Raw genomic sequence first — 18249 nt, forward strand, 5'->3', positions numbered from 1 at the left:
TAATAAATGATTCAGTGATATCATGGAAAAAATATGGTCTTTGAACCAAGCTGACTTATAGTCAAATCTTGGTTTGATCAAATTACTTAACCTGTATTAGTCTCATTTTACTTATCTGAAAATAGGGATGATATCTATTTCACAGGGTCTGTTGCTTGGATAAGATAAGATAAAATATATCAAGTACCCAACACAGTGTTGATACATAATATAGACTCAAGATAATACTGTTTCTCTTTTTTCTACCCCCAATTCCTTTCTATCTGCATTGACCATTGCCCACTATAGCCAAGAATCTGCCATCTTTTGATCTTAAGTACTACCCATTAAGCCTGCAAGCCAATTGCCACATTCCCACTTCCTACATGTATCAGGAATTCTCAGGAGCGCAAAGTTAGCAATAATAAGCCTCTCCCATGTGCTTCAAATGTCTACTCTTATTATGAGGACCTAAAGCCCCATGTCAAGGGTGTTGTTATCTTCTCCTGGTCCCAACCTGTCCAGTCTTCAGAGCTCCAGCACAATGTGGAGTTCCTGATGTGGCTCTCCTTCACCTCCGGGCATTCACTTTGAGAATGGTTCCATCAGCGCCTGATGTGCTTCTTGCATCCTTAAGCACAGGGCTCACCTGCTCCTTGTGTCTAGTGGAGTGGGTGTTACATTTTCTTCTCCATCTTTCTCATCTTCTTTTCCCAATCCCAGTTACAGATTAAAAACTCCTATGCCTTAGGGTAGAGGCAAACGTGGTGGTGTTGTGATTACAGGGACGGGTTAGTTATTGGAAGCAGGCAGGCCACTATGCTTCCAATTGAATAAACCTTTTTAAAGTGTTTACTCTGAATCTGCATTATGTTCCCAAAAGGGGAGAATAAATAGACTCAATTCCTAATACCATTCGCAGCCAGTGGAAAGGAGAAAGCTGCCCCTTGAGACTGGGGCAGCCCGTGTCTCACTGCCTGCTGCATTCTCCATATCCTTGGCATAATGCAGTCTCAGTAATTCCCAGAAATAAGAAAAAATTAATGGAAGGTTCTCTTTAGCCAACTTAATGTGTACTTGAAAGATGTGATTCTTGTCAAACTAAAATACTTATGATGAAGTATCAGGACAGTGGAAACGTGGCCTACTGTGTGAGGGAGGATATCCAAATACGTACATTGTCAAAATTAGAGACTGGGCTCCAGTCAATAAAATGAGATATAATCAAGAAAAACAAAGTGGCTCCCATATGAACAAATATGCAGCAAGCTGAGAACTGAGGTTGTTGGTCTGGCTGAGCATGAGGAGTAATAAATTCTTTGGAAGCCCACAGAGGACCTCATTGCAATTACAGACCATCGTGTTTTGGGCTGGGCTTGCGGGAATGTTACTCTAAGGTCAAATAAGCATGTGTTTATTACTCTTGACTTGGCCTTCGCTAAGCACAAACCTGGCGGGGATACTAGGTATTCTTCTTCAAGTTCCAAATTTCAAAATCAATGCAGATCCATCAACAAAGTTTCAGAGAAAATGCGAATGATTAAAATTTTGAAAAATACATCTTGTGAGAAAATGCAGCTAAGATGGCCTGTGTTTGGTTTGTAAGGAAAGGGACTAAGGAAGGCCACAGGTCTCTGTGTATTGTTACACTGCAGTGAAGACAAAAATGATTTATTCTCTCCATACCCGGTGAGCAGTTAACATAATTAAAGGCTGGGTGCCCACATTGCTTCATGAGCATGCATGGATACATCTGTAAAATGGGCAGTGAGGACAGTCACTGGCACAGTCTCCTTCATCTTGGACTAAGGCTAGTCTTTATTCAGTGTGTTACTCAAAAGCCCTGAGTCTCCCTCACTAGCACAAACAGAAACTAAACCCCCAAAGAAACCTTGGAAAGAAGAAATAATACCCTATCCTCTCACATAGAAGGTGTCAGCATAAAAATATTGTATTCTACGAGAAAGCTATCTGGTGGGATGGGGGCTGGGTCTCTGTTATTCCTGTGCGTGTGAATTGATGAGGTCTTAGGGTGCTGGGGAGAGTAGGGATGTCTCTTTTTTGTGAACTGTCTTCCCTGTAATTTGGTTATGCATCCCAAATATAATCTGGAACCTATATGAGTTGTACTGAGAAGCAAAGAGGGGGCTTTTACAGAATGCAGGGCAATATGGCTTTCTTCAGGACGCTTTAACAGCTCCCATCCATCCCATGGACGAAGCTGTAGGTACTGTGCAGAAGACCTGATGCTTTCTCCAGCATCTCAGGCCAGCTGGCCTCCACCCTCACCCTAAGCAAGTCTGTTCTCTCCTGTATCTCCCTTCTCTGTCCTCGTGCCTCATACCCAGTTTCTAAGCACACTTCCCTGCCTCTTCAGATCAATGCTCCATGTTTAGGCTCTGCTTAGCCCTCATTTCAGACTTGGCTTTGGTGCCGTCTTCTGGATTTTCCCTGACTCCACAACCAGCTACCCACACAGCTCCCCATACTGGCTCAGTTTTCCAAATTTTAGACCAGGTCATAGGTCCCAGAACCCCCATCCAGGAAGGCAATATGGATACGTCTTGACCACGCTCCCTCCAGAAGCCACTCTGACTGTGAAGGAATCCCCTCCTTATTCAAAATGAAATCTATCAATGTTTGGCCAAGATTCAGAACCTCCAACCCTTCAACCTGCCACCGTAGGATTGTGAGGAAAGGCGATAAAGGCCTTTTCCCTCCAACCAGAAAAAGGTACTATCTTTGTTTCTTTGAGTCATGGGTCACAAACAATATGCCCCCAGGAGTCAGGCGGGCCACAGAAATGGTGAAGTGGGCCAGGAAGAGGAGCGGGGGACCCATGGCATACTGAAGAGTATGCCAGCTATAGGAGTCCACCAGGACTGGTGTAACAAAGTACCAAAGCTGGGGGCTTACCCAACAGAAACGTACTTGCTCACAGGGGTCGAGGCCATCTTCAAGGAAGTTCAAGATCAGGGTGTCAACCTGGCTGCTTTCTTCTGGGCCCTCTCTCCTGGCAGTAGAGGTGGCTGTTTTCTAGCTCCCTACATGGTCTACCTGGTGTCTGTCTGTACTAATTGCGTCTTTTTACAAGGACACCAGTCATATTGGATTAGAGCCCACCTATCTTATAAGAGACAAGATATCTCTTATCTTTAAAGAGATAATTAAAATGAGGGCATTTTAACTTAATTATCTCTTTAAAGACCCTTGTCCTAAAACAGTGACATTCTGCAGTACTAGGGGTTAGGACTTTGACATGTGAATTTTGGGGGACACAATTCAGCCCACAGCCCCCCCTCAGTGAGGAGCCATTGCTTGACTTCTGCCAATGTCTGCCAGGAAGATATATGGGCCCAAGTTTTACAGAGCATCTTATTTCTCAGGAGAAAGCAGAAATTATGAAATCCTCCATTTTTAAACATGGACAACTAAGTTTTATTTTCTTTTATTTTTATTTGCCCTCACTCTTGCTGTCATTCTATAATTTTTATTTTTTTAAGTATCATGTGGGCTGCCCCCAGGCAGCAAGCCTGTGACCTCTTCAACTGGCATATGGTTCCTGTGAAACCCACCACTGAGGCTGACTCCTTGAAATGCTTGAGATTATGCAGCCTAAGCAGCAGATGCTGAGGGCAGGCTGGCCAGCCTCCTGCACCTCTTCTCCAGCCACACACTGATCTTAGCCCTGCAATGGTGGGAAGGGCAGAGGGGAGACCAACCTCATGAAAGAACGGCCAAGCAAAGAGTGCAGTTCTGTCTACAGCCTTGGCCCTGGGAGTTGGCATCCTGCCCAGGCCTCTGACCAATCCTACTTGGCCTTTCCAGGGCAGGAGATAGCACCAGGTGACAAGTGGCCCACAGAGAACACGGGAGACTAGACGACCCGTTCTGTGAGGTCAGGGTATTTAAACGTTTTAACATTTATACCATAAGCCCCACCACCCAGCACTAGGGCCAAATTATGTCAGTGGCCCACATCAGCACCATCTATCCTCAGAGATAGAGGGATAGAGTGAGGGTTTTCTTTGTGAGGGGCACAGGGAATGCACAGCAGAGCCTAGTCAGGAAGCCCAATTCTGAGTGATCCTGAGAAAAACACTTATAATCAATCTTGTCTAGCTCTCTCCCTAACAAAGCCTATAAATGGCACAGAAGAAAAAAAAATAGGACATTTCAGAAAAGATCTCTGACTTCTCTAGGCTTAAACACCCATGTAGAAAGCTGTTTCTAGGTACAGTATGGTAATGGTGACATAGAAGGAATGTGGGCCCTGGAGTCACATCTGACCTGTAATAGGCATAACCAAGCCAGATCCTGTCGATACCTGGTAGCTGAAGTCCAGCAGGCTCTAGGGCTGTCTGGTAGGGGCCAGGAGCTAAGAACTGTAGGCAGGTTACAGCTATCAAATGGGCAGGAGACCAGTCAATCCAGAGAGGTAGAGGAGAGACCAGTAAAGTGGATCCACGTGGGCAAGGCCATGATTCAATGCGTGGATGGCGAACAGGGTTCTGCTGAGTGCGGGGTTCCACTCAGTAGTTGCAGCTGCTGGTAGTATCAGGTTGAGAATGATCAGCAATCTCATCCAGACACTGTAGGACAGAGTTCTGTGATTGATTAGCACTGTCTCTCCTGGGCACAGGGTGCAGGGTAGGAAAGTCTATGCCATCCTGCTCCAGGAGGTCAAGTGGTACTAATCAAATACCCAGGCTTGGATACAGGAAATGTCAAGGGTGTTTCAGCTTCAAATGGCCAGAAGCTGGGCAAGGGTCTATGGACAGCGAGGGCATACCACCCACAAAAAGTACTTAATGATCAAAAATTTCTGTAACCAAAAAACTCCATATATATTTATTTTCTAGGCAAGGACTGTGTCAGAGTGTGGGCAGACCAGAGATTGCCAATGGAGACAACTGGCTATATCTGAACCGGGAGGCAGCCTGAGAAACAGGGAGGTCCGGTGGCTCCTGACACCAGAAAGCCCTGGTGACTCACAGATGTGACACAGTCAGCCTGGTCGAGTGTAGAGGTTAGGCAGGGGTCTCGGGACTCCTTGGGCTGCCAAAATCTGAGATCTTGGAAGCCACAACAGAAATGAAGTATTTGGTGTCATCCACCTTGGGAGCAAAACAAAAGCTTAAGAACCTGGGGGTCAGAGCAGAGGTGGGAGGCTCTGAGGCGTTGGTTTTCAGGAGCTAACTAATAACACCAGAAAAAAACAGAAGTGTGTACAATTGATGCTCCGCCCAAATGAGCAAAGTCCAGCACCCAGAAAAACATGAAAAAGCAGCTGCAACTCTCCTAATATATGAGGACCTGGAGGGTGATTTATTTCCCCAGGGATCCCAGGCAGCAAAAGTCTCAGACCAAGGGATCCAGAGAGGTACACCTGACAGAGAACCCAGCTGCAGCTGGTTAGGAAAAGGCTGGGTTCTAAAACCACTTCAGGACTCAGCCCAAGACAGACCAGTCCCTGGACTGCAAGCTCACTTATTCATTCAAAAGACTATTTACCAAACAGCTGCACTGTATCAGGAGCTGAGAGGCAACAAAACACACTCCTGGGCCCTGGAGGAGCTCAAAGTTAAGCAGGAAAAACAGGCACGAATCTTCCTAATGAATGTGCTGAGTGCTGCAGTGAAAGTAAACACAGCCTGCAGTGGGAACACAGAGGCAGCAGAAACTACAGCTCGTGTGAAAAATGAGGGTGAGTGTGTTGAAGAAAGAAGCCAAGATAACAAACACGTATACAAAGTGTATATGTGCCAGACATTGTTATAAAATGCTTTACACACATCAAGTCATTTCATTGTTGGGGTGGCAGTATTGTATTATTACCGTTTTACAGATGAAGAAACTGAGGCTCAGAGGTACTAAGTAACTTCCTCTAGGTCCCACAGCTAGTAAGTGGCAGGGTCACAATCAAACCTTGTCCTGCCTCCAGAGCCTGTGCCTTGCTGCCTCTCAAGGGAAGGTTAGAAATAATCCTAAAAGGTCACTCTCAAAAGATGTCTCAGGGACAAAATGCATCTTAGAGGTCATCGAGTTCAAATGCCACATGGGTTGGGGACATCTGGGCTAATGCCTTCCAAAATCTTGAGTTCCCAGATTTTTCTGAACCCTCTGAAACTGCAGAAGCATCCCACTCTTCTCTATCAAGGGTTAACAGCCCTAGGACAAAATTAATGGGCAGCCAGCAATGATACTACTCAATCTGAAATAAAAAGAAATCAAGAAATCAGGAAACTGAAGGCTGTCACCTCAGTGAAAAGTCATGATCTCTTGTCCAGCTTACAGATGTAACCCAGTCTGTGGCCCTGGAACCTATTAACTGAAAGAGTGGTTAGGTCCTTAAGAGTGAAGGGCCTGTAACATTATAGAAAATACATCCAGTAATGATTCCTCCAGTCCTTCCCCAAAGAGACACGTGGCCATTTGCCACAGGTACACCAAAGAAAGGGAAATATCCAAACATTTTGAGGTCTGTTGAACACTTGACATTGACAACTGGAGACGTGCAGCAGCATCACGACCCTCCTGTTAGAGTGAGGGTGTATGGGACCCAGGTAATAAATGGTGAGCTGGCCTAGGTCTGACTCACAGTGGGCCCACTGGATCCGCTGACCAATCCAATAGTCATTCTCACCGTCCCCAAACGGATAACTGGATATGCATACACCTATGCTGACTGCTTGGACTGTGAGTAAAGCCAAGTGGAAGCCTCTGAAAAGGCATCCCCGCCTCCAAAACACACCCAGTTCAAAATACTCAAAAGCAATGTAGTTTCCTGGGGAAATGGCAGTAATTAGTGCTGCCCTTAAAAACCTAAAGCCTACAAGGTTGATAAACCTTATCTTACTTCAATTCACCAATCTGACCCCTGCAAAAACAAGACAGATCCTGAAAAATGGCAGTGGATGACTTCTGCCCAAGCAAGCTCAAATCCAAAGGCAGCTGTTGTGCCAGATGTGGTATCTTTGCTAAAGTACATTAACCTGGACTTGGATACGTGGAATGCAGCCACTGATCTAGTGAATACATGGTCTTCCATCTCTATCAGAAAAGAGGATCAGAAATCTGCAACACTGCATATTACCCTCTTCACTGAGGGCTATGTTAACTCTCCCATCCTCTGTCATAATATGGTCCAAAAAAAAAAACCTGGAAAAAAAATAAAATTTAAAAAAAGAAAAAAAGACTGGACTGGCTGGACATTTTTGAACAGAATATCATACCAGTCCAATACATGGATGACTTTATGCTAATCCAATTGGATAAAAAGCTGTGGCTGGAACACTGCAGACCTAAGTGTAAGCCACATGCAACTCTTGAAGAGTAGGAGATAATACTCTTATGAATATCTATAAACCCAATAAAGATTCAGAAACTCACCACATCAGTAAAAATTTTAGGTGTCCAGTGGTCCAAAGAATGTTAGAGCATCTCTTCCAAAATAATAATAAATTATTGCATTTTGTACATTCTGCCAACAAAGAAGGGCAGAAATGCCTTGTTCCAGTGATGGAATACCCAAGACACATTCAACTCTCTCCTCACACATGAGGGTCAGTAGAGCAGACAACTCCAGTATTCTTGAAAGCACTCCCACTCGGAAAAGGGTAGCAGTAATCTGACTATAAACAGAAATGACTACAAGCCATCTCATCCAAATGCATCCCCAACTCACTTTCCCCTACCAGGATCCCAAAAGGCTTTTGCTGCTCCAACACCACCCAACACAAAAGGAAGTCAGAGGGCACATTTTTCTTTCAAATTCTGTCCAAGTGAACACATTGCTAGGGCCCCTCCCAGGTCCTTGGAAGGGGACTGTACAAGTGAGGGGGCCTGGGGCTTAAGCACTGTTAGTTTCTAGGTCCATTCACTCACAGCTGGGAGCCAGAAGAATGGGCATGAAAGTGGACTGGAGGAGGGTGGTGTCAGGCCAAGGCTGGAGCTAATCAGGAGTGCTGAGTTTTAATGCACTATCCAAAACATCTTTCCCATTTCTCTATGAATGTTTTCGCCCCATGATGATTGCCAAGGGCTTTTTGTTTGTTTATTTTATCAAACCAGGTTCCATCAAATACTCTTCTAATTAGGAACAGTTGGTGAAGTGCAGGCGCTGGGAGAGGAGCCGACTCTCCATCCTCATCCAAAATGAGAGTCATGGAGACCAAGAGTTTGGCTCTGTAGCTGCTGCTCTGGGTGGGAATTAAAAATATCTGGACATTCTTGCCATGGTCTAAAATTCAAGAGCTCTAGACCAAGTCTTGGGAGCTTGCTGCTTCAGCTTTCCTCATCTGCAAATCGATAATTACTAGTCAGTGACTGCTGGATGAATGGCATTATTGCACTGCAAAATTTTCATATTATTGCTTTTCCTCTTTGATCTCACAGGGCAAGATGAATTTATGACATCATAATTGTTTCTATGGCAGCAAATCATATTGTCCCAAACAGGGGACTTCATGACTTCATGGCTGGATTGAGAAAAAGAAGAAATCAGATTGGGAGCGAGAATTTTGCCCAGACATAAATATCTTCAATGCTAGCAAGGGGGATACGGCAAATTACAGACTGGCAAAATTGCGTTTGCTTTAAATGTTCTTTTCACAAGTTCATCCCAGTGCAAAAGCCCCTTTCCAGGCATGTAATTTGTGTAATGATGCCTCCTTGCTTGAATTCACAGAAGGCTAAGGGTGAAACTCGTCTATTTCAGGGAACGCTTCAGCAATGTTAATACTAATTGTTTTGCAGCAAATATCTGGATTTCTGCTGTAAGCAGTTTTGTTTGGTTTTTCTATTTGTTTGTGTGTGTCTTTACTCCGTCAAGGTTTTATCTCTACAAATATATTTGAAGTAAACCAATTTTCAGAAAAAAATTTGGCTTTTGTCATCTGAAAATCTGTCAAGAACCCTCTCTACCCTCTCTCCTCACTAGAAGCATCTGCTTGGTCTCACTTAGGTTCCTATTGACTTTATTTTCATATTTCTGGAGTCTATTGTTAGTTTTTGTTTATTGCCTGAAAAGAACAGAAAATGTCTAACTTTGAAGTCATTTAAATTCACCTCAGTTTCATTTAACCGTACACTACAAACAAGGACTTGGGATTTAAAAACCCTAGAGAGCTCTCTCCTCCTCCTCTTCCTGCTCTCTCTCTCTTCCCCCACTTCTCCTCCCACATCTCCCTCCCTGTTTTTCTCCCACTCCCTCTACCTTCTTCTCTCTTCTTTCTCTCTTTTCTTTCTCCTCCCTCTCTTCTGTCTCTCTTTCTTTCCCTTTCTTTATACACAAACATTTCCAGCACCTTCTACCAGTGATCTCCTCCTCTCTTCCTTTTAACCCTATAATTTCCAGAACCTGCAAGTTCCTGCTGATTCATAAACTTCTTGCCAACTACCTCCCCCAGGAACACCACCTCGCATCAGTTTTCCACACACCCTGGAAATTCACTGCTTCTGATCCAGGCCCCTCAGTGACCCTTCTCCACTCTTACTCGGCAAACTCTGCCTTGATGAATTCCTCACTATGACTCCATCAGTAAATGCACTGAGATGGTCAGTTTTATATGTCAACTTGGGTAGACCATAGTACCCAGTTATTTAATCAAACATTAATCTAGGTGTTGTTGGGAAGGTATTTTTTAGATGTGGTTAACATCTACAGTCAGTTGACATGGCAGTAAAGGAAATGGCCTTTAATAATGTAAATGGGTCTCATCCAATCATGGGAACGCCTAAAAAGAAAATACTGAGGGTTCCCAAAGAGAAATTCTGCCCCAATCTAATACAGACACATCAACTCCCACTTGAGTTTCCAGCTTACCACCTGCCCCACAGATTTAGCACTTGCCATATCCCCATAATCACATTAGCCAATTCATTAAAATAAGTGTGTGTGTGTGTGTGTGTGTGTGTGTGTGTGTGTGTTACACTGGATGTTCACTGATGTGCTGAACACTATGCCATGGGAAATATAAAGGATGCATAAGATGTCATCCCTTTCCCCCAAAAAGCTTACAACTCATGGGAAAACCAAGATTAACTGTGCCTGAAACAAGAACTTGTTAAAAATGATACACATAGGGTTTAGGTGTTTTGTGTAGACGCCCAGGAGCTCAGCAGAAAGAAAGGCCAGTGAGAGCTGAAGGAGTCAGGGACCATTTCATGGAAAAAAAAATGAGTGTTGAGCTGACACAGGGGATTTGAGGATTTGGCACCCTTCCTTCACCCTACTGTCAATTTTACTTCCTAGGAGAGGCCCTCGTTTCAGAACCCTGGGATCCTCCTCTCTCCAGCTTCTTCCCCGTACTCCTACAGTCCGCCGACAGAACAATCTCTTATGACACCAGAGCTTAGATTGAGGAGTGATATGGTATGGATTCGTGTCCCATCCCAGATCTCATGTCAGATTGGAGGAGGCACCTGATGGGAGGTGATTAGGTCATGGGGGCATATGTCCCCATTGCTGTTCTCATGATAGTGAGTTCCCATGAGATCTGATTGTTTCAAACTGTGAGCACCTCCCCACCCCTCGCCTCCTGCTCTGCAATAGTAAGCCATGATTGCTTCCCCTTTGCCTTCTGCCATGATTATACGTTTCCTGAGGCCTCCTAGCCATGCTCCCTGTATCGCCTATGGAACCGTGAGTCAATTAAACCTCTTTTCCTCATAAATTACCCAGTCTCAGGAAGTTCTTTATAGCAGTGTGAGAATGGACTAATAAAAGGCGTCAAGAAATCTGCTTATCTGATCTGTCACTAACTTCCTCTGGATGCTTGGACAAGGTACTTGAACTTCAGTCAACCTCGAAGAGCTCTAGCTCTCTAAATTCTAGGATTTCTTTCTATCACATCAAGCCTCACAATCTGCCCAGCGTTTACTGGGGCTCTACATGGTCCATTCTCAGTCTGCCTGTCCAAAACCTTGCTTTCCAAGCTCTCCAAATGCTCCCTGCCCTGGCCAGTCTGGTCACCTCATTGTTCCAGAGCCAGACTATACTTATTCACTATCACAAGAACAGCGGGGGAAAGGCCTGCCCCCACAATTCAATTACCTCCCACTGGGTCCCTCCCACAACACATGAAAATTCAAGATGCAATTTGGGTGGGGTCACAGCCAAAGCATATCACATGGCCTTTCTTGCCTGGTGCCTTCTGAACTGCTCAATGCCTGTGCAAATCCCCACATCCCCCCTGGGCCAGTTCAGCATTCACTTTTTCCAGGAAATGGTCCCTGGCTCCTTCAGCTTTCACTGGCCTTTCTTTCTGCCGAGCTCCTGGGCGTCTACACAAAACACCTAAACCCTATGTGCATCATTGTTAACAAGTTGTTGTTGTTTCAGACACAGTTAATCTCAGTTCTCCTATGAGTTGTGAGCTCTTTGGGGGAAAGGGATGACATCTTATGCATCCTTTATACTTCCCATGGCATGGTGCTCACATAAATCCAACAGTTTTGTTTCCACTGCACACTTTCTCAGGCTTCTGCAGCATTTGGTAGTGCCGAGGACGCCTTAACTGCTGTCCATGTCTTCTCTGACACCCCACTCTCCTCCCTTCTCTCTTGACACTCCCTATCTGGATCTCCCTCCTCTGCCACATCAGTGTAGGTGTTTCACGAGGATGTCTTCTCTTTTCTTATTAGAAACATCCTGGCAATTCTCATTGATGTGTGGCCCTTAACTCTCACCTTGGTTGGGGGGTAAATTGCTTTGTCCAGGGCTGCCTGTGGTCATGATTTCCAGGCGCATATGTTAGCTCCTTACTGGAGCTGTGAACTCTCCACCTGGATATCCCACCAGCACCTCTAACTCATTAGGACTGAAAGCAAAAGCATCCTTCTCCTTCTCAAATCTGATGACCTCCTCCTCCCTATTTCTGACTTGGAGATCAGACACTCAGGTCCAACATCTCAGCATCTGTTACCATTTCTTCTTCTTTGCTCCATGTTCAATCAGATGCTAAGTTCTGTTCATTCTCCCTCACCAATATCTCCTTCCTCCCTGTGCCTGCATTTCCACTGTTACTTCTGCTGCCCATATCTAGGCTGCCATGTTCTCTACCCTAGCTGATGATGTTCTTTGAATTTCTCCTCTGCAACCCATTTTAGAGGCTATGACTAGATTAACATTCCTGAAACACAGCTCTGATGCATTATTTATCTATCGATGTTTTTAAATCTCTTCCCAGTGCCTTCAACATGAAATTAAAAGTCCCTGACCTCTATCTTCCACCTTGCTTCCTATTCTCCTCCCCTGTGCCCTCTAGGAGTGTTCTGTTCACGACATTCCCTCCATCCAAAAGGCCTCCCTCTCCTGGGATCTGCTTGTCCAAATACCACCTGATTTTCAAGGCCCATCTCAAATGTTCCCTGTTCCCTGGAGTCTTCTCTAATCCAAGTGAAAGTATCTTTCCCTCTTTTGCATTCTCATAAACCCTAATTTAAGACTAATTACTTTCTGCCTTAAATTATAATTCCTGAACATGTTTTTCTTCTCAACCTACATTACAAACTCCTTCAGGGAAGAATAGGAAACTTTATACCATACCTCCCTAGGTATTTAGCATGGTGTTTTGCAATAAATACATATTTCCTTAATTAATAAATTCTGAAGGAAGAACCCATAGGACTTGTTGTTTACTGGGGAAAAAATATGTAAAGAGAGGAATAAAAAGAACTTCAAAGGTTTCAAGCTTAGCTGAGCAGAAGGGAAATCATAACACTAGTAGGGAGAGTGACTCTGATGGAGAAAGCAATTTGAGAGTTTAGGTGACAGTAAGGCATTAAATGGAAGTGGCCACCAGGCAGCTAGAAATGTGAGACTAGAAGGGAACATAGATGTGAGACATACAGCTCTGAGAACGCGTATGATTCCCAGTGAATAAAGCGGAGAAAGAGAAAAGTACGTGTTAAGAAGCTGAGCCCTGAAAAATGAGCGTATGGAAAATGAAGAAGCCACAACATAAAAGCTAGAGAAACAAAACTAAGATTGTGAAGAGGACAGCATTTCCAGAAAGAGATGTCAACCATGTTGGATACAGACACCAACTGAACTGATGTTTAACGAGCACCTACTATGTGCCTGGTTCTTTTGGATGTACTGGAAATAGGATGGCCAGGAAAGGCCACACCATGGAGGTGACATTGAAGAAGAATGCTGGATGTGAGGGAGCAGACCATGCAAATATCTGGAGAAAGTGTTCCAGACAAGGGAGAGCGTATTAGCTTCCTATGGTTTCCATAGTTAGATACAGTATGAATCTCTGGCTTTTGAGTGTCAGCTCTAAGAACGGCCCCTGCAGTGCTCTCTGTCACTTACTGGCTTTCACACATAGACAAGGAATTATGTCTGTGATTTTCTATGTTCTGGGGCCCAATAGGGAAACCATGTTGGGATTTACAGGGTTTTTTAACATGGTGAGTTTATGGCTGGATCCTTGAGAACCACTTTAGGACACTGTCTAACTCTCCTTTGCTTCTCCAGCACTGATTGTAGTAGACGGTGCTCAGTATGTGTTCAACCAGTGCGGAACATTTTCAAATGGACTATCAAAGAGAGACAAAACTGGACACTAAAGTGGAAAGGGCAGATTTTAAACATTCATAACAATTGTGATAGAGAAAAGAGTCCAGTGTGAACTGAACTCAACCCGATTTGCAGATGTGGGTGGGTATTTCAGAAAGGGATTGAGGGCATAGAGGCTCAGAAGAGAACTGAAAAATATCAAAAAGCGAGGAGGTGTTGATTCACGTGAAACCCACCTGGATTTGCTAACTGGCACTTATTGAAGTTAGATTCCTACCCTAGATTCCTACGTACAACAGAGATTGGGAGACTGGGGCCCTGTCTTTAGGTGTTGGCAGGAACAAACAGTAAATTCTTTTGGTAGCCTTGAGTTCTCTCAGGCAGGTGCTTTATGGGGGCTAGGGTCATCTGAGGCATGCAGCCTTGAGTTTTTTGATACTTTCTTAGTGTTTGTTCAAGTCTTTATAGGTCAAGGTTGAGGCCCAGTAGAGAAGAGGGCTCAGAGGAACCTGCTAGTTTGGTTAAGAAGAGAATCTTTGTCGGGACAATGGTTGTTGCTAAAAGAAACTGGGACAAGTCTAATAGAAATTGGACAAAGGATATTCACATGTAATATACTTCTTGCTTCTGACATGTACATTTTCATAACTCTGAGAATGTCTCTGTAAGTTTGTTTGTTGATAGGGCAGGTGGATTAGGCCCTGAGAGTTAAGGCCCTTTATGCAAATGCTTAGGTCCTTGATCTAATAATACCGGGCGAAGGAAACACAGGTGAAATTGAGAAAGCCCCAAGCACAATTACGTGCTCATAGCTTAAAACAATAGCAAAACGTGGAGCATTTCTACGTTCAAGCTTGCTTAAAAGGCAATAGCAGGCCAAACCCAGTTATTACAGCAAATATGTACTGAAAATCTATCTGCCTTCAATTGGTTGAAGTTACAGGAAAATGTATTCCCTCATTCCCTAACCCCCAAACCCCTTGCAAAACACATCCCACAGATTACCATCACCAAACAGCAAAGTCATGGGCCAGGAATTGTGATGTTAGCCTTTCTCTAAAGAATCTCCTCCTGGCTCCTGACAGAACTTGGAAGTCATCCTCTGGCTGCATTCTTCGCTGGGAATGAGCACTGTCAGCCTGTGCACTCACTTGGCCTGGACATCACCCTTGAGACTCAGAACCTGGCTTCAATAGAGTGGGAGGGGCAGAAGACGGAAGCAAAGAGCAGAGGCGAGGGCAAGAACCCCTTGGGCTGCTGGGCGCAGCACGATGGCTCACGCCTGTAATCCCAGCACTTAGGGAGGCTGAGGCAGGGGATCAGCCTCAGCGGAACGCCTGAGGTCAGGCGTTCAAGACCAGCCTGGTCAACATAGTGAAACCCCGTCTCTACTAAATATACAAAAATTAGCCGGGTGTGGTGGCGGGCGCGTTTAATCCCAGCTACTTGGGAGGCTGAGACAGGAGAATCCAAAGCCAGTAGGCGAAGGTTGCAGTGAGCCGAGATTGTGCCATTGCGCTCCAGCTTGGGCAACAAAAGTGAAACTTCGTCTCAAAAAAAAAAAAAAAAAGGACCCCCGGGAGCTGATTGCTGCTCTGTGGAGGCACCAAGGTCAGGCGAAGGAAATGTTCAATAGTCGACAGCCACAAGTGGAAGTGGAGAGCTGGCCACCTCTAGGGCGCGGCTGTCAATGAAGGGTGAGCAGGAACCCCTGAACCCCTGACCTCCTCACAGAACCTCCCCCCATGTTGCCTACAGGCTTTTTCTAAGCTCTTCTCTCCCATCCTGTCTTCAACCCCTCGTGCGCGCGCGCGCACACACACACACACACACACACACACACACACCCTGCAGTAAAAGAGCTGATGCTCTCCTGTGGAAACTCTCTCGTTGAAATGAAACCCTAAAGGCAAGTGAAAGGGTGTTTTTTAAACCAATCCCAATGATCCGTTTGGAGGAAATAAGGCAATGTTTTGAATAGCATCTCCAGCACTGAGGGGAGTAAGTGGTGCCAATGAAGTGAAATCCTCAGCTATCAGTCCTGGGCTTCTCTACCAGGGAAAACAATGAGAAATGTCTACCTCGCCTTTGTTCGTTGGAAATTTGATCAGAATTCCCCTCTGCTGTTTTCCTTCTGTACTCTTAACCAAATGTAAATTATCAGGCACACGCTAGAGGTCGCTGTTGATTACATCCGAACCTCACCTCCCCACCGCCGCACGTCTTCACTGCAGAGGGAGCGGCCTGCAGGCTTTGGTGGCAGGAAGATCAACTTGGCCGCACCAGGGTCAGGTGCAGCGTATCGGCCTGCGAGGACGTTGCTTTTTATTTCACAGACAAAAGTATAAAACGAGGATAAAGCAGACCATTAAAGGTGCTTCAAATTAATTTGAATTTTTTAAGTACTGCATAATTTATGACCTTTTAGCACTTCTATTCCTGTACGTTCCCCTCCCTGACTGACCCTCCTACCGTATCACTTCTTCCCCCATTTCCATTAAGCAATCTGAGGAATGTACAATAAGAAGGACTTGAATAAAAGCCCAGCCTTAAATATGGACCATACCTACAGTTAGCTGCTATCATTGACACCACTGGATTTGTATCCTTCCCAGATGGTTCTATGCTCAGAATATAAAACAGCTAAGAAATAAAATGACAAGACAGCAGGGCCGATAACACTGTAAGCAATTCCAGCCTCTCTTGATGCTGAGATTTCTAAAGACGCCACCCAAAGAGCGGTATTCTAATCGAAGACCATTATTAATGAACCAGAGCTCTGCCTGGCTGACTCCTAGTCTGCCTCTCCTAATTATATTCACCTGCTCCTTCTTCGGTTCTAACTTTGGAAAGGCGAGCTAGAAGATGGAGTTGACGTAAAAGTCAGCAGTATTATTTTTAAGGCAAGTCATGAAGTATCTATTGTTTGCTGCATTTCCATTCTGCCCTTGACTCTAGACCCAAAGTAGAATTTTCAGTGGCGATGCAGTATCATCATCCACACAGACATTTGTGCAAAGCAGGGTCTCATTCAACACTAAGACTGTGGTACTGATGGCAAGGCTTAGAAAAATTTCCGGAAGATGAGTCCAGAGCACTGGTGTCAACTACAAAAGGTTCCTCGGTAAAGAAGATGGCTTTGACAGTCCCTCACATGGGCAGTGAGCAGAGGCTGCAACAGCCCAGCAGGGCCTGGGATGCAGTCATGAGCATGGCTTCTGTGAAGAGGCTTATTACATGTCAGCAGCTGAGAACTTATTACAGGAGGCAGCCTAACACTTGGGTCCCAGGCGGAGGTGCTATCACTGAATAGGATGAGAGGAAAGGACCCCCTAACAGTGTTATAGTAGGAGAAATATGCACAGGTGTGGTTTGGAGAGAAGGAATCTGGCTGTATACCTTTATTTATTTAATTATTTATTTATCGAGACGGAGTCTTTCCCTGTTGCTCAGGCTGGAGGGCAGGGGCACAATCTCAGCTCTTTGCAACCTCTGCCTCCCAGTTATAGCCTGGGAGGTACAACCTCAGCCTCCCAAGTAGCTGGGATTACAGGCAACCACCACCACGTCCAACCTAATTTCTGTGTTTTTAGTAGAGATGTGGTTACACCATGTTGCCCAGGCTGGTCTTGAACTCCTGACCTTGGGTGATCCACCCGCTCCAACTTCCCAAAGTGCTGGGATTGCAGGCGTGTGCCACTGTGCCCGGACCCCCTTTTTAATATTGTGGCAAAATATATTGCTATGTTCTGAATGTTTGTGCCTCCCTCAAATTTGTATGTTGAAACCTGACCCTCCGATGTGATGGAGTTAATTGGGGGAGGTGATTAAGCCATGAGGGCAGAGCCTTCATGAATGGGATTAGTGTGCATATAAAAGAGGCCAGAGGGAGCTTGTTGTCCTTCCAACAGGTGAGGACACATACAAGGCATTGTTTATGAGGAACAGGCCCTCATCAGACACCAAATCTGCGGGTGCCTTGATCCTGGACTTTCCAGCCCCTAGAACTGTGAGCAATACATTTCTATCATTTATAAAATGCCCATTCTAAGATATTTTGTTATAGCATCCCAAACTAATATATATAGTGTATAATATATACACACACACACACACATATACTTCCTAGCTATGTGACCCTAAGCTAGTTACATAATTTCCGTGTGCCTCAATTCCTTCATCTGCAAGACAGAAATAATAGTGTCTATCTCAGAGGACTGCATGAGGATTAATAAACCATATTGAATAGTGCCATAATAGACACTCAACTAATGTTAGATTTGTTTCTACATAAGATGGCTTGGAGAGGGGGGAGAATGGGTGTAGGGACAGTCAGGAGACAGTTTCCTGCCACCAGTGTTGATGGGAATATCCTGCTGTGTTCTGAATGTTTGTGCCTCTTCTAGTCCTGGAAGAGACAAAAAGAGAACTCCTATGCCCAGTATCAAGAGGGACCCTTGACGCCACCTCTCCAATGTCCAATAGTCTTTTCACCACACTTAGATCTTTCTCTCCTCTAACTTCTCCTTAAGACTGAAACCTCACGTTACTGTCCTCATGGGACGTGACTTGAACATCTTCAAAACCACCTTGACAACCTGTATTGGCATCGCAACCTTGTATCAATGGGCCTGCAAAAAGTTGTCATTCCTGAGGATCAGAGTGGTAGCTGGTGTGAGCAAGAGGCAGTGTTGCCTCCAAAATGTCCTTTGGGAGAAAACAAGCCCCAGTCTCTCTTCAGG

This window comes from Cebus imitator, unplaced genomic scaffold (assembly GCF_001604975.1).
Source record: "Cebus imitator isolate Cc_AM_T3 unplaced genomic scaffold, Cebus_imitator-1.0 Scaffold413, whole genome shotgun sequence".
NCBI classification, from domain to species: domain Eukaryota; kingdom Metazoa; phylum Chordata; class Mammalia; order Primates; family Cebidae; genus Cebus; species Cebus imitator.